This window comes from Peromyscus eremicus, chromosome 4 (genome assembly GCF_949786415.1).
Source record: "Peromyscus eremicus chromosome 4, PerEre_H2_v1, whole genome shotgun sequence".
NCBI classification, from domain to species: Eukaryota; Metazoa; Chordata; class Mammalia; order Rodentia; family Cricetidae; genus Peromyscus; species Peromyscus eremicus.
The window spans coordinates 141167365-141183090 of NC_081419.1; positions in this window are offsets into that span (position 1 = coordinate 141167365).

The window sequence follows — 15726 nt, forward strand, 5'->3', positions numbered from 1 at the left end:
TATCCCAGTGCCTATTAGCAAGCAGGCTGACGGTGCAGATTACCGCTGATTCAGGTGATCTCTGTGACCTGCAAGGCCAAGGAACCCTGAACTGTGTCACTGTTCTTTCAACTCATGAAGCACCAGCCTGGACCTACACAGAGTCTCTGATGTTTTGCTAGAAATGGCTGGGGGAAGTTCCTTCCTGTAGTTTGTTTTGTGTGCACGGGTGGGAGTGTGTTCCATTTTACCACGGTGCCCACGTGGAGTCAGGACAATACTTGGGTTACTCCTTCAACCATGTGGGTCCCGGGGATTGAATTCAGATCCTCAGATGTAGCAGCAGGTGTTGTGAGAAATGGCATCCTGTTGGGTTTTGCACAGCAGAATGACAAGATCTGATTTACATTAATTTTTCAGGGAGGCAGTGGTGGCACCTTTAATCCCAGCAGTTAGATCTCTGAGTTCGAGGGCAGTCTGGTCTACCTGAACTCACTCTTGAACTTACAGAGATGACAGCCTGCACCACACCTGGCTTTTATTTATTTATTTATTTATTGGTTGTTTGAGGCAGTGTTTCTCCGTGTAGCTTTATCTATCTTTAGACCAGCCTGGCCTTGAACTCACAGAGATCCTCCTGTCTCTGCCTCCTGAGTACTGGGATTAAAGGCGTGAGCCACCACTGCCTGGCTCTGGCTTTTTTATTTTTTTAATTATTTGTTTTTATTTTATGTGCATTAGTGTTCTGCCTGCATGTATGCCTGTGTGAGGGTGCTGGATCCCCGGGACTGGAGTTACAGTTTTGAGCCGCCGTGTGGGTGCTGGGAATTGAACTTGGGCCCTCTGAAAGAGCAGACAGTGCTCTTAACCATTGAGCCATCTCTCCAGCCTCCTGGCTTTTTAATTTTTAAAGTAAGTCAATCACATGCTTTGAAAATCAAAGCTGTATAACCTTCCCCGAAAGAAATCCTACCCCTGCCCTGCCCTGCCCGTTTGCCTCTCTTTTCTTTCTGTTTATTACAGATTTTATTTTTATTTTTGTGTATGTGTCTCTGTGTGTATATGACACATATGTGCTGGTGCCCTTGGAAGCCAGAAGGTCTGGAATCTCCTGGAGCTGGAGTTACAGGTGGCTGTGAGCCACTCAGGACACTGATCTGGGAACAAAACCATGTCCTCTGTAAGAGCAAACACATGCTCTTGACAGCTGAGCCATTGCTCCAGCTCCACCTACATACACACGTCTTACCCGATTCTTCCACACTCTTTCTGTGCTTCTGTGCAGACGCAGAGTGAGCACACGGTCTGTGTGTTGTATGCATGTGCATGGATGTTGTGTATGTGTGTGTTGTATACCTATCCATGCATACTCATGTAGAGAACAGTCAGTCCTTGCCACCTTATTTCCCTGAGACAGGTATAACCTGAAGCTAGTCTGGCCTTTAGCAAGCCTGTGATCTCCTGCCTCTGCCCCCACGTTCTCCCTCCCACCCAGTTTTCTGTTTCTAGGCGGGTGCTGGATCTGAACTCGGGTCCTCACGCTTTTGCAGCAAGTATTTTTTCCTCTGAGCCATCTCTCCAGCCCCATGAGCACATAGTCTTACTGTCCTTCCCTTTTTAACATAAAGAAATGGAGTATTCTGTTCTTGGGTCTTTGGTTTTAACCTGTTCTATTGGCAGGAGAAGGCTTCCTGACAGACAGGCAGACAGATAGCCTGGAATAACAATGAATTACATACCATGTATTTATTCATTTGTTTTTCGAAACGGGGTCCATGTATTCCAGGACAGCCTCAAACTCCTCGCTATTTAGCTGAAGATGATCCTGAACTCTTGACACTGCTGTCTCTATTTCCAAGTGTTAGGACAACAGGCATATAGCACCTTCCCAGCCTTTTTGGTTTGTGAGACGGGATCTCACTGTGTAGCCCAGTTGCCTCTAACTCATGGTAATCTGCTGGTGGCCATGTCAGAGGAGCTGCAGGCAGCAATGGAGCTTATGGAGTACAGCCCAGGGGATAGCAGAGCTACTCTGGGTCCATCCTGGAGAGGCAAAGCCCCAGCAGGATTGTCTCCAGAATGCTCCTTTGCTTCTGCCGTGCATCCCCCTGTTTCCTGCTGCTGTGTTCCTGCTGTAGTTGGCATGGTGTGATTGCTATATGAAAAATCCACTCTATCTAGTATAGTATGATTCTAGTACACTATATGAAGGATCCCACTGTATCTAGTATAGTGTGATTCTGGTACACTATATGAAGGATCCCACTGTATTTAGTATAGTGTGATTCTGGTACACTATATGAAGGATCCCACTGTATTTAGTATAGTGTGATTCTGGTACACTATATGAAGGATCCCACTGTATTTAGTATAGTGTGATTCTGGTACACTATATGAAGGATCCCACTGTATTTAGTATAGTGTGATTCTGGTACACTATATGAAGGATCCCACTGTATCTAGTATAGTGTGATTCTGGTACACTATATGAAGGATCCCACTGTATCTAGTACAGTGTGATTGTTTCTTAGGAAAATCCCACTCCTCACTGGGCACTTTACTTGCAGATCATAATGATGATTTTTATAAGAGCAATGATTAGTGAGAACTATGATTTAATTGGACTTTCTGGGTTAGCCTAAAAGATACAGTGATTGGGATAGTTAGAGAAGATGATTAAGGGAATGGCTCAGGTTAGAATAGAAGACACACACAAAAAAAGGCAAGAAGTCACCTTCCTTTTCATTAGATGTGAGATTTGCAGAAGATGGAAAATAAGAACATGGAAGTGTCATGCATTATAGACCCATGAATTCTGCCTGTGGAAAAACAGGCTGATAATTAAAGAAAGCAATTATGCTCCTACACCCAAGGTTAGGCCTTAGTTCCTTGGTCATGTAACTTACAGAACTAATCAGAGGCCCTGGCATGCACCTTGCAAAAACAAAGTTGTGAAAGGAAATTAAATGACCCTATTGTGTGTAAAGAAAAATAGATGATTAGCTGACCACTGGTTTAAAGTTATTTATAAAATAAAAGTCTGCCATACTGAAAGCACAAACAGCTGCCTGCCAGGACAAAGGAACTGGCCGAAATAGACTTGGCTTGCTTAAAACTTTGTTAATCAATCACAAAAGAATCATTGCTTTGGGGTGAAGATGGTATGGTGGTAAAATTAATACAAAGGAAAATGTTTAACTACTTGTGGGCTTCTAAGGAAAACATGTAACTTGTGATCATAATGTGATTTCTTATGTAAAGATTTTAATTGTTTTTGGAAAATATGTAACTTGTGAGGTAATCTTTTCTTGTGTAGACATCTTTGTATTAGGCATAAGAGAAAAATAAGAGAGAGAAGGAAAAAGATGTAGAAGGAAAAGCATCAGGAAAGAAAGAAATAGAATGGAACCATTAGAGAAGAAGTAGAAGAACATCAGGAAAGATCTAGAACAACTGGGAAGAAGAAAGCATTGGGGTAGAAGGACAGAACAGAAAAAGAACAGAGTAAGAACAACCAGCAGAGAAAAACTCAATGAAGGATTAAGCTTTGACCCTCAGATAAAAGTTCCAGTGTGTGTCTGTGTGTCTGTCCATTAGTTCGCCCACTCCACATCCCATCTCCAGTTTCTCTGACCTGCTGGGGGCTGGGCCTCTGCCTGTCTCAGCCTGCCCGATGCTGGGGTCACAGGCTTGTGCCCATCACAGTGTGCCCATGGCTCACAATTCCCTAGTGGCTCCTTGTGTTCATTGGCCACTCATGTAACTTTTCACATAAACACTTGTTTTTACCATGTAAAGAGTAGGAGTCTGTTTGTTGTTTTTGAGAATGGGTTTTACTGTGTAGCCCTGGCTGTCCTGGAACTCACTATGTAGACCACGCTGGCCTTGGACTCAGACAGATCCTCCTGCCTCTGGGATTAAAGACAATTCACCAACACACCTACCCCTTTTCACTTTCTTTCTTCCTTCCTCTCTTTCTTTTAAAGAGGCCATGCATTTAAAAAAAAAAAAAAGATTTATTTATGTATATGAGTGCTCTATTTGCATGTATGTTGGCAGGCCAGAAGAGGGCATCAGATCCCATTATAGACGGTTGTGAGCCACCATGTGGTTGCTGGAAATTGAATTCAGGTCCTCTGGAAGAGAGCAGCCAGTGCTCTTAACCACTGAGCCATCTCTCCAGCCTCTCTCTTTATTGACAGCACCCTTTTATATACAGAAAATTTGACTTTTGATGGACTCAGGTTTGTCTATATTTTTCCTTTTGTTTGCTGTGTTTTAGACATCACTGTGTGTTGCTTCCTCTTTGCACATTATAAGCCTCCTGTATAATGTCATTTTTGCATGCACAGGTAGATCCACGGGACACACATGGGACATGGCATTATTCAGACAAATGTTAAATGCCTTGCCTTTTTTTTGTTGTTGTTGTTGTTTGACAGATGCTGTCAATCAAACTGGTAGCAAGTAAGACATCGCCCCTGGATGGGGATACTGGTTTACTCTCGCACCAGCCAGGGCCTTGCTGACAGTAGAGCTGGCTAGTAAATGAATTACAGATGTTCAGAATTTAATCCTTCTGTTATGCTAGGCTCACGTCATGTGCTCAGTGGTGGCCTGAGGCTGGTGGCTGAAGATCTGGAACATGTCCTTCAGGACAGAAAGAACCTTGGGGCAGAATGACATGGGACTGCGGTGACCACAGAAGAGCAAAGGCAGGAAGGAGGGGAGGGAGAATGTCCTGGTTTGCTTCTCTGTTGCTGTGATAAAACACCATGACTAAAAGCAACCTGGGGAAGAAAAGGTTTATTTCATCTTATACTTCCAGGTCACAGTCCATCTTTAAAGGCAAACAGGCAGGCATTCAAGGTGAGAATCTGGAGACAGGAACCATGGAGGAATGCTGGTCACTGGCTTGTCCCCTTTCCCAGGTCACTTTGGGTTATGTTAACTATTAAAAACTGACCAGGATCAACTCACTCCTTGTCAACTTGACACATAAACACATCACTGTCAAACATAACCTTTCCTTGATTGTCCTCAAGGTCTCATGTAAATATAATATAAAACAATCCAACTTTTTTTTTAAAGATTTATTTATTTATTATGTATGCAGTATTCTGCCTGTATGTGTGCCTTCACACCAGATCTCATTACAGATGGTTGTGAGCCACCATGTGGTTGCTGGGAATTGAATTCAGGACCTCTGGAAAAGCAGCCATTGCTCTTAACCTCTGAGCCATTTCTCCAGCCCAACAATCCAACTTTTAAAAATTCCCAGTATCAAAAAATTCCGTTGATGGGAGTGGGTCTGTGAGGCGTTAGAGAGCTCATGCCCATTGTATGATCCAGGGATAAGTCCAGCACCCGGGAGGCAGAGGCAGGCAGATCTCTATGAGTGTGAAGCCACCCTGGTCTACAGAGCAAGTTCAAGGACAGTCAGAGTCACACAGTGAGAGCCTGTCTCAAAAACAAACAACACTGTATGAAATTTTCAATTAAAATATTAGATATAGCCGGGCGGTGGTGGCGCACGCCTTTAATCTCAGCACTCGGGAGGCAGAGCCAGGCAGATCTCTGTGAGTTCGAGGCCAGCCTGGACTACCAAGTGAGTTCCAGGAGAGGCGCAAAGCTACACAGAGAAACCCTGTCTCAAAAAACCAATAAATAAATAAATATATATATATATATATATATATATATATATATATTAGATATAACATTCCAGTACTTTAAAAGTCCCATGTTTCTTTAAAATCCCAAAGCCTCCTAACTGTGGGCTCCTGTAAAAAGGGAAAAACAAATGACATATTTTCTTCTCTCAAACAACCAGGACATAGGATCAATCAGATCAAAACCAAACCAAATGACAACAGTGAAAATTCAAATCTGTAGCTCAGTGTCTGACATCTGGGACTCATGACATCATGATCTCCTGTGTTCTTAAAGGCTCGGACCACTTACTGCTCTGGCTTTGCCATCCACAGCACACACTCCGTCTCCCAGGCTTGGGTCTGTTCCACTCCACACTCACCACTGCCTGTCATGGTTGTTCCATAGTCCTGGCTCCACTAATGTCCTGGGATCTTCACTGCCACTGAGGCTTTGTCAATACCAATGGCCCCTGGGTCCATCTACAGGGACTCCATCTGTGCTACATGGTGCCAAGCCTGAGCTTTTCGTCATGAATCCTTCAATCCTGGGGCTCCCACTGCAACTGAGGTCACACCTTCCCCAGTGGCCTCCTGGCCTTTCCTCTGTGAGGCTCCCATTCTGTCATAGTGCCAAGTCCCCGCTGCTCTCCAGGATTTCTTCATGCCTTCAAAACCAGCACTAGTGGGAGACTCCTACACATTGCCATGTTTGGCTGTCATCTTGAGATGCAGCCTTGGCCCCCTCTGGACCACAGCCTCTGTGTGCTGACTCTAAGGTGAAATCTTTTGGGAAGTGTTTCCTCAATGATGCTGGTCTCTTCCTAATCACGGCTGATCTCATGCCCCATCTGACCAGTATCGATTGTCCCAGCGAAGCAAAGGTTTTTATGCCCACAGGATTCTTAATCTTATGAACGACTCTGACGACCTTTGACCTTCACATTTCCTGGACCTTCACAAGCCAGACTTCATTGTCTGCATTGCTCTCAAGTGTTCTTCTAGACTGCCACAGAGCAGCTCGTTAAACGCTGAGTGCTCGGTAGTGTTTCCACTCCAAACCTCCAGAATCTTTGCACAGTTAAGTCCGGTCCACTACAGCAACCCCCTGCTTGCTCTGATTGGTATTTGTTGATGTGATAATACACTCTGACCAAAAGCAACTTGGGCAAGACAGGGTTTAGCTTATCTTATACTTCCAGGTCGCAGCCCACCTCTGAGGAGGTCAGGCAGGAGCCACAGAAGAAGGCTCACTCTCCTTTCCCAGGTGACTCTGGGTTGTGTCCAGTTAGTAACAAGTGACCAGCTCTGGTGGAATCATGCACCTACTGTGAGAGCAAAGGCCAGGGGTAGGGAGGCTGGCGGAAGGTACCGCTGTGGAGGCTTTGGCGTCTTGAAGCAGGTGCTCTCCCTGCCCCCTCATGAAAAGGAGCGATGTAGCTCCTCAGGCTGCACACTGAGAGGTGGGTAACAACTGTGAGTGAATTTGGTGACACACACAGGGATCCGGACTCAGCAAAGGAACCTTGTAGGAAAGGTTGGATGAGCTTTTGGAAGAACCTTCCAGCTGCAGAGGCACTGTGGGTGCCTCTCACCACCTACATCTGTTACACTTGACCCACGGACCCACACTCTCCCCTGGCATTCAAGGCCTCCACAACCCTCTAGCCTACCTCCAGACACCTCCTACTTCTAAAAGATACTTTTAACACTTAAGCCACACCACATGGAGGAAAGAGGACATTTCGGAAGAACTGACTCTCTCCTACCACATGGGTTCTGGGGATCGAACTCAGGTCGTCGGGCTTGGCAGCAAGCACCTTTACCTACTGAGCCATTTCACGATCCCCAGACTATGTGTTTATCGGGCAGTTTTAGATTCATGGCGCACTTGAGACAAAGTCCCAAGATACCTGCAGGCCCTCCCAACACACACACTCAGCATGTTATCTTTACTCCCATTGCTAGGGTGGCCCGTGTGTCACACCTGATGAGCCTACAGGGACACTATTAACACTCAGAGGCCCCTGCTGACACCAGGCACTTGGCATTCCTCACTGGGGAGACCTGGACCAATGTACGATGACAGAGTACCAGTCAGAGTTCTTTTTCAACATTTCTAATTTACTTGTATGCTGTGTGTCTCTCTGTGGAAATATGCCACAACGTGCCCAAGGGACCGGGGTGGGGGTGCTGCTTGTCTGGACCATGGCAGCCTTCTTCTGTTTCCCATCATTCACTGCAAAAATGTCTTAGGTCCCCAGGGGCCGCCACCCCCATTCCTCCTCTGTCCTGGCTAGTTCTTCTGTCCACTTGACACAAGTTAGAGTTATCTGGAAAGGGTGAACCTCAGCCGGGTGGTGAGGCAGAGGCAGGTGGATCTCTGTGAGTCTGAGGCCAGCCTGGTCTATAAAGATTGGCCTGGCCTGTAGGCAAGCCTGTGGGGACATTTCCTTGATCAATGATTAATGTGGAAGGTCCAGTTGACTGTGGGTGGTGCCCTCTGGGCAGGTGGTCCTGAGTTGTATAAAAAAAAGCAGGTTGAGCAAGCCCTGGGGAGCAAGCCAGTAAGCAGTGTTCCTCGATGGCTTCTGCTTCAGTTCCTGCCTCCAGGTTCCTGCCCTGGCTTCCCTCAGTGATGGAGTGGGACCTGAGAGTTGTAAGCCAAGATCAACCCTTCCTCTGCATGCTTTTCTGACCATGGTGGTTACTATAGCAATAGAAACTCTGACTGAGACATCCACCTTGGTGGAAACGGTTCCCTGGAGTAATTAGAAGCATCGTTCTTGTTCCTTTGTAGCTTGTGATTAGCATGGGATTGACCCTCCCTTAGCATAAGCTAAGGGACATCCTCCTCTGGTCCCTGGGGTCATGGGGATTGGGTAAGAAGTGACTATGTGACTTCAGATGGTCCAGTCACAGTGAACTTCAGGATCCTGGGATGTGAAGGTCTCAAGAGGACCTGCTAGCACAGGACTGGGGTGTGTTTCAGTGGGTGGAGTCCTTGCCTAATATGTACCCTGGATTTGGTCCCAGGTACCACAGAGACCAAGTGAAGTGGTACATAGCTGTGATCCCAGCACCGGACATCCTCCGACTTCCCCTCCTGAGGCCGAGGTGGAGTTCGGATGGCTGAGGTTCTCAGGTCTATATGCGGTCTCTGTCCCAGGGGCTGGTGCTGGACCCAGGGCTGCACCCGCTACTTGTCCGCAGCCTTTGACCCGACTGAGCTGTCTCGAAGGCTCACTTCCTCCCTGTGTTGACCCAGGCAAGCCAAACAGCCCAGGAGCTTCCAGGAACTGCTCCTTATTTCTCCTCAGCTGAGACAGTGCAGTGGAGGTTGCCCTTTGACCCTTGGGCCCTCCCGGGAGCTGGGGACGGACGGATCTCAGCCTAGAGGCACTGAGCTGCTGGGGGAGGGGCTGGCTGCTGGAGCCACAGGAGCCAGCATGACCACTGGTCCATGGAACTGTCTGTTTTCTTGTCCCCTCCCTACCACTCCCCTCCTTTCTTTTAAAGATTTCCTTCCATTTATTAATGTCTGAGGACAACCTGCCTGGAGTTGGTGGGCTCTTGGGAGTTGAGCTGGCTCTCTCATTCCATCTTGTTGGTCCTCGGGAGCAGACATAGGTCCTCGGGCTTGGCAGCCGGCAGCTTTACCAACGACCATTGCAAAGTCTCCTCTTCCCTTGTCCTATCCTAACTTGAGGCAATCCTCTGGCCTCTGCCTTCCCCGTACAGGGATGACAGGCCTGTGCCACCATGCCCAGCTGGCCTCAGTTTTCACGTGAACCTGGACACTCTTGGTGTTCGGGCTGGCCAGTGTCCGGTGCCACCACATGCTCTGTGGGTTATTTCTAATGGCCCTGGCCTCACAGGCACTAGATGTCACTGATAATTCCTCTCCATGGCCCACATCATCTGGTTTTCAAACCAACAAATTGAACCTTGGCACCAACTTCTATCCACTCCCTATTCCAATTGCATTGATTGAACCCACAGTGGAAGGAGCAGACTCCCCAAAATTGTCCTGACTCCACACTCACACCTCCCAATAATAATGAGGAAAGAAGGAAGGGGAGAGGGAAGGAAGGAAATGGGGCTGCATGTCACCAAGCATGCTCCCTCTGATTCTCCAGCCATGGATGGCTCAGGAGTTTTATTTTTTTCCCAGAGAAAAAGTGATCATCCAGAGCCCAATGACGCAGCAACTCTGGTCTGGTGTGCCCCACCCCCAACTCAAAATGCAAAGGAGGATCTCAAAACAACACAAAACAGCAGCTGGGGAAGAGTCCCTTGGGGGCCCTGGGCAGCTGGCAGCTGTCTAAACTGGCAGCTGAAAGAGAGGGAACGGGAGAGAAGAGACTGTGTTAGCCTGAGTCAAGCTGGAGGCACTAGGCTGGGTACCAGCTTTATCTACAGAGCTGTCCCAGAAGGTCCTGGTCTGGGGAGGGCAGGGCCTCTGCTGAGTCACCACGTTAAATAGGCTCCCGTGAAAACAACACCCATTTCTTTTCCCCTAGGGCTTTAAAACTGTGGTGATATGGGGCTGGGGATGTGGCTCAGTTGGTAGAGTTTTAGTCCTGGGTTCCATCCCCACAACTGTGGTAATGCTCACCTATCACCCCAGCAAGGGAGAGGCCTGAAGATCAGGAGTTCAAGGTCATCCTCAGCTAGTAATGAGGTTGGGGGGTAGCCTGGACTACATAAGATCCCGTCAACAACAACCACCATCACAACAACAATAAATACTAAATCTATGATAAAATACACGGAAAATTCAGCATTTTAAAATTTTTGTTTTTTTAAAGATTTATTTTTATGCTATGTACAAATGAGCCTTGTCTGCATGTATTTAAAGTGCATTTTGGGTGGGTCTGGTGACTGAGGAGGCCAGAGAGGGTGCTGGGTCCCCTGGAACTAACCACCATGTAGGAATGGATTTTTTTTTTTTTTTTTTTTTTTTTTTTTTTTTACGAGAGACATCTCATGTAGGCCTGGCTGGCCTTGAATTCTATGTATCTGAGGATGACCTTGAATTTCTGATCCTTCTGTCTTCTGCATGTTAAGTGAGCTCTCTATCAACTGAGTGGAGTCCCTAGCCCTTTTCCATTAGGAATATACAGTTATTAAACACATCTGGGATGGGCCTCACCACCCATTTCCAAAAATTTATTTTTATTGAGACAGGGTCTGGTTATAAAAGCAAGGCTGGTCTTGAACTCATGACCCTTCTGTTACCAGGCACCACCAAACCTGTTTCTACAACTGTTTACACCTTGATCCCCATTGAGCAACTTCCCATCCTGCCCCTCTGTGATACTGACCCTGTCCTGCCTCTGAGGGAGTCACAGCCTGGCCTGCTGTGCCTGGCCCGCGTCTCTGGGGTCCTGCGCTGGGGTCCTTACACACTGCAGCTTGGTCCCACTCTTCCCACAGGTGAAGGCTGCTCAGATCACCTGTCAGAGAATGCTGGGAGCTTCCAAGCTTTGCTGTCGTGAATGTGGGTGTGTAAAGTTCAACTCCAGTGTTCAACTCTTTGGGGGACCAGAAGGGGAAACGCTCAGTCTAGGGGGATGCCTGGTTTCAGTGTTTGAGGAACACCCACCCTGTGCTTCCTGCTCAGGAAGCCATACCTCCCTCCCACTTCCTCTCACAGCTCAATGCTCACATCACATCAACACTTGTTTTGGTTTGAGATAGGATCTCACTTAACCCAGGCTGTCTTCACACTTACCATGTAGTAGAGAGTGACCTTGAACTCCGAGCCTTCTTCAGCCTGGGGACATTACACCTGCCTCTTTCTTGTTGTGAGTTTTGAATTCAGGATGCTTTAATTCTGCAGCCATTCCCTCCTTCTCCCCCTCCCTCCTCCCCCTCCCCCCTTTTGAAGCAGGGTCTCTCTGTGGAGCCCTGGCTGTGCTATAGAACTCCTGTAGCCCAGGCTGGCCTTGAACTCACAGAGATACACCTGCCTCTGCCTCCCAAGTGCTGGGATTAAAGGCGTGCACCACCGCCTGGCTTCCCCCTCCTCCTTTATTCAGCGGGGTCTCACTCCAGCCCCAGCCGGCCTACCAATCGCTGTGTAGACCTAGCTGACTTGAAATGTCTAGTGATCTTCCCGCCCCTGCCTCCCAAGCGACGGGACCACAGTGTGTTACTTCCCTGTTGTAGAATATTCTTTTAAAGTGTGTTACTTTTGTTTATGTTACATTTGTTTAACTCTGTGAAGCTGTGTTACTGTGCCTGTCTAAAACACCTGATGTCTAATAAAAAACTGAATGGTCAATAGTGAGGCAGAAGAAAGGATAGGTGGGGCTGGCAGGCAGAGAGAATATATAGAGGGAGAAATCTGGGAGGAAGGAGAAGTAGCCAGAGGAGGAGGAGGACTCCAGGGGCTGGCCACCCAGCTACACAGCAAGCCACAGAGTAAGAGTAAGATTTACAGAAATGAGAGAACGGGAAAAGCCGGGCGGTGGTGGCGCACGCCTTTAATCCCAGCACTCGGGAGGCAGAGGCAGGTGGATCTCTGTGAGTTCGAGGCCAGCCTGGTCTACAGAGCGAGATCCAGGAAAGGTGCAAAGCTACACAGAGAAACCCTGTCTGAAAAAAACCAAAAAAAAAAAAAAAAAAAAAAAAAAAAGAGAGAATGGGAAAAGCTCAGAGGCAAAAGGTAGATGGGATAATTTAAGTTAAGGAAAGCTGGCAAGAAACTAAGCTAAGCCAAGGCCGGGCATTCATAAGTAGAATAAGCCTCCGTGTGTGTGATTTATTTGGGAGTTGGGTGGAGGACCCCCTCAAAAGAGTAAAACTCCCCAACAACATTTCGGGGTTTTAACATGGGCCATATTTCCATAGGGCCTGAGAAAGCTTTGGGAAAAAACAAAGATAAAGGCTCCTTTAAGAAGAGGCGTTGCTGTTCAGCTGGCAGTGATAAATAAAAAACCAAGCCAAGTAAAAACCGCCCATGGCAGCACAGGTACGGGCTTCCACAGCTAGGAAGGTCGAATGCTGTTTTAGTCACAAACCTCTGACCAGGATGTGAGCTTTAGGCTTGGCTTTCCTAGCCCGAGAAGTGGGAGGAGCCAGGTGAGAGCTGTGGGCGGAGAATCCTGGAGTCTAAAGGTTTGCCCATATGGTCAAAAAGGCTGAAGATACTGATAAAAGAGGTCCAGACGGAAAAACTTCTAAACAGGTTACAGTGTGTTTAACAATGTGTGTAGGCTTAAGAAAAGGAAAAGGGTATAGTCATAGAAAAAAAATGAATAGTTTATAAAGTCTTTAAAGAGAGAGTAAAAGAAGAAGCCATGGGGTTGGGGATTTAGCTCAGTGGTAGAGCACTTGCCTAGCAAGCGTAAGGCCCTGGGTTCGGTCCTCAGCTCCCGAAAGAAAGAAAAGAAAAGAAAAGAAAAAGCCATTTAAGATGAGAAATACATAGGTCATCTAGATCCTGTATGTTATTGTGTTGACTTTGAATTTTGTGTTGAAAAGCAAAGGACAGCTGCAAAGAGACCTGGAATTGAAAGAGGGACTGTTGAAATAAATCAGCCTATGTACTTAGGAATGCCTTAACTTTTAAAAAGTCAAAAAATATATTTGTCAAATGGAAATCAAATATGCTTTGGAGTTTTGTCCCCACAGGAGATGAGAGGCTGTAGATTCCATCAGGGTTAATATGGATCAGGTTTGATCAGGCGAGACCTCCTGAAACTTGACAGATGATAGCTATAAGCAAAGGTTACTGCTGGTCTTCCCAGGACTTGGTCATTATCTCAAAATTTTCTCTCTGAGACCCTAAAGATACTTTGTCCACAGACAGCAGGAAGAAGTTTGGGGAACACGTTCATATTGCCAAGAGGTGTGTGGGAGGCTATTGGTTATTTGGTGGGTTATGAATGTTTGTTATCATTTAGGGGAATATAGAATATTGATACAAATTTCAAGTTATTTTTGTCACACCGTATGTATATTTCTACATTTGTTTAAAGGATTTTTGTATAATGATATAAATTTAAAGTTATTTTTGTTACACTGTGTATATGTTTCTACTCTTGTTAAAAGGATTTTTGTATGCTGACAAAAAATTAAGGTTACTTTTGTTACAACATATTGTATATATGTTTCTACTCTTGTTTAAATTTGTACCTATGGGGGGCTGGAGAGATGGTTCAGAGGTTAAGAACACTGACTGTTCTTCCAGAGGTCCTGAGTTCAATTCCCAGCATCCACATGGTGGCTCAAAACCATCTGTAATGAGATCTGGCTCCCTCTTCTGGCCTGCAGGGACACATGCAAACAGAACACTGTATACATAATAAGTAAATACATCTTTAAAAAAAAAGTTTGTGCCCATGTAATTCATTTAAAAATGTAAGGTAAAATTCTAATTTTTGAAATCTATTACTATAAACTATATAGGATAATCATAAACATAGGTCAGTGGTTAGTCATTTATAACAATTAAATTTGTAGATATGTTAGGTGTGCTTTCCAGATCATATGGAGATATATGTTAGATAGACAGATGGTCTTCAAACCTTTCAAAGACCCACAGAATATAGCATTTAAAATGTTTTGTTAACTTAGGGTTTTTCATGACAGTGAGACACATTTGCTCCTGGCAGCACCAATTTACTTCAGAGAAGATGATGGGCATTAAAGAAACTCCTCATGGAGTTTGCTTTCATTGTGGCAAGGTTAGCCACTATGCAAAGAAACTGTTCTTGCCTTTGACTGCTGACAATGTGCTGTGCAGACTGGACATGCAGGATCCACAGGAAAAAGACCGTTGAACTTTGCCAAAACAAGGCAGGACAGTCCTTTAAATTTCCTGCTTCACCGAGAAGTCTGCCAGATGCTATGGACCTGTAGGCTGAAGATGGATGCCCCAATGTCACAGAAGAACTTTGGGTGACTGTCCAGGCAGTCAGATGTCTCTGTCATTGCCGGAGTTTTGGAAGTTGTTTGCAATGCACTTTTTTTTTTTTTTATTTTTCAAAAAATTTTTTTTATATTTATTTATTTATTATGTATACAGTGTTCTGTTTGTATGTATGTATGTCTGCACACCAGAAGAGGGCACCAGATCTCATTATAGATGGTTGTGAGCCACCATGTGGTTGCTGGGAGTTGAACTCAGGACCTCTGGAAGAGCAGTCAGTGCTCTTAACCTCTGAGCCATCTCTCCAGCCGGCAATGCACTTTTTGTTTACTTAAATAATATCATCCTTCTGGGTCTTTGATGGAGTTGGAGACTAGATAGTTACAGCTGCAGTTTTCCCTAGTTACAAGTTAGGTATAAAACTTTAGATTCATTAGGATAGCATCTATAATGGAGTATTTTAAGTTGCCAGACTCAGATGAACTGAATTCATTACACTGTGAATGTAATCTTTACTTTGAGGATTGTTCTTATTGTGTACAGTCTTGTTATGTTAAAGTTAAAACCTTTCTTTTTTTGTTTAGACAAAAGGGAGAAATATTGTAGAATATTATTTCAAGGTGTGTTACTTTTGCTTATGCTCTGGAACGTTTATTTAATGATGCAAAGATGTATTTGATTAAGTAAAATTCACCTGTGGTCAGGAGGCTGTCAGCAACTAGCTGACAGGAAGTGGAAGGGAGGAGCCAGGTGAGAAAGGGTTTATAAAGAGGTGAGCTACTTGCTATTCAGCCCGTCTGAAGAGCAGAATTCCACCTTAACCTTAACTCAAGAATCTTGAGTTCTTTAGAGGGAGAGAGGTTTAGTTAAGTCCCCTACGTAGCGTTGCGAGAGTTGGAGCGGAGGGAACAGATCCCCCCTCCCCCCCATGGCCCTTGCGGCCTAACCGCGGCTTGTAACTGCAGAACTGCAGTAGCTGATTTGGACAGCTGTGGCTTAAAAGGCAGCAACACTTTAAAAAAGGACAACACTCCCCTGCCCAGCTTTTCTCTTCTTTTTCAAGGTTGATGAGGCTGTATGGTATCCCTTGATATTCCATATGACCTTGAGGACAGCTTTTCTATTTCTGAAAAAAAGAAGAAAAAGAAAGTTACTTCGGTGGAACAGCAGGGTCTCAGGTCAGTCCAGGCAGCTGCTCCTTGTGCTTCTGGGGTC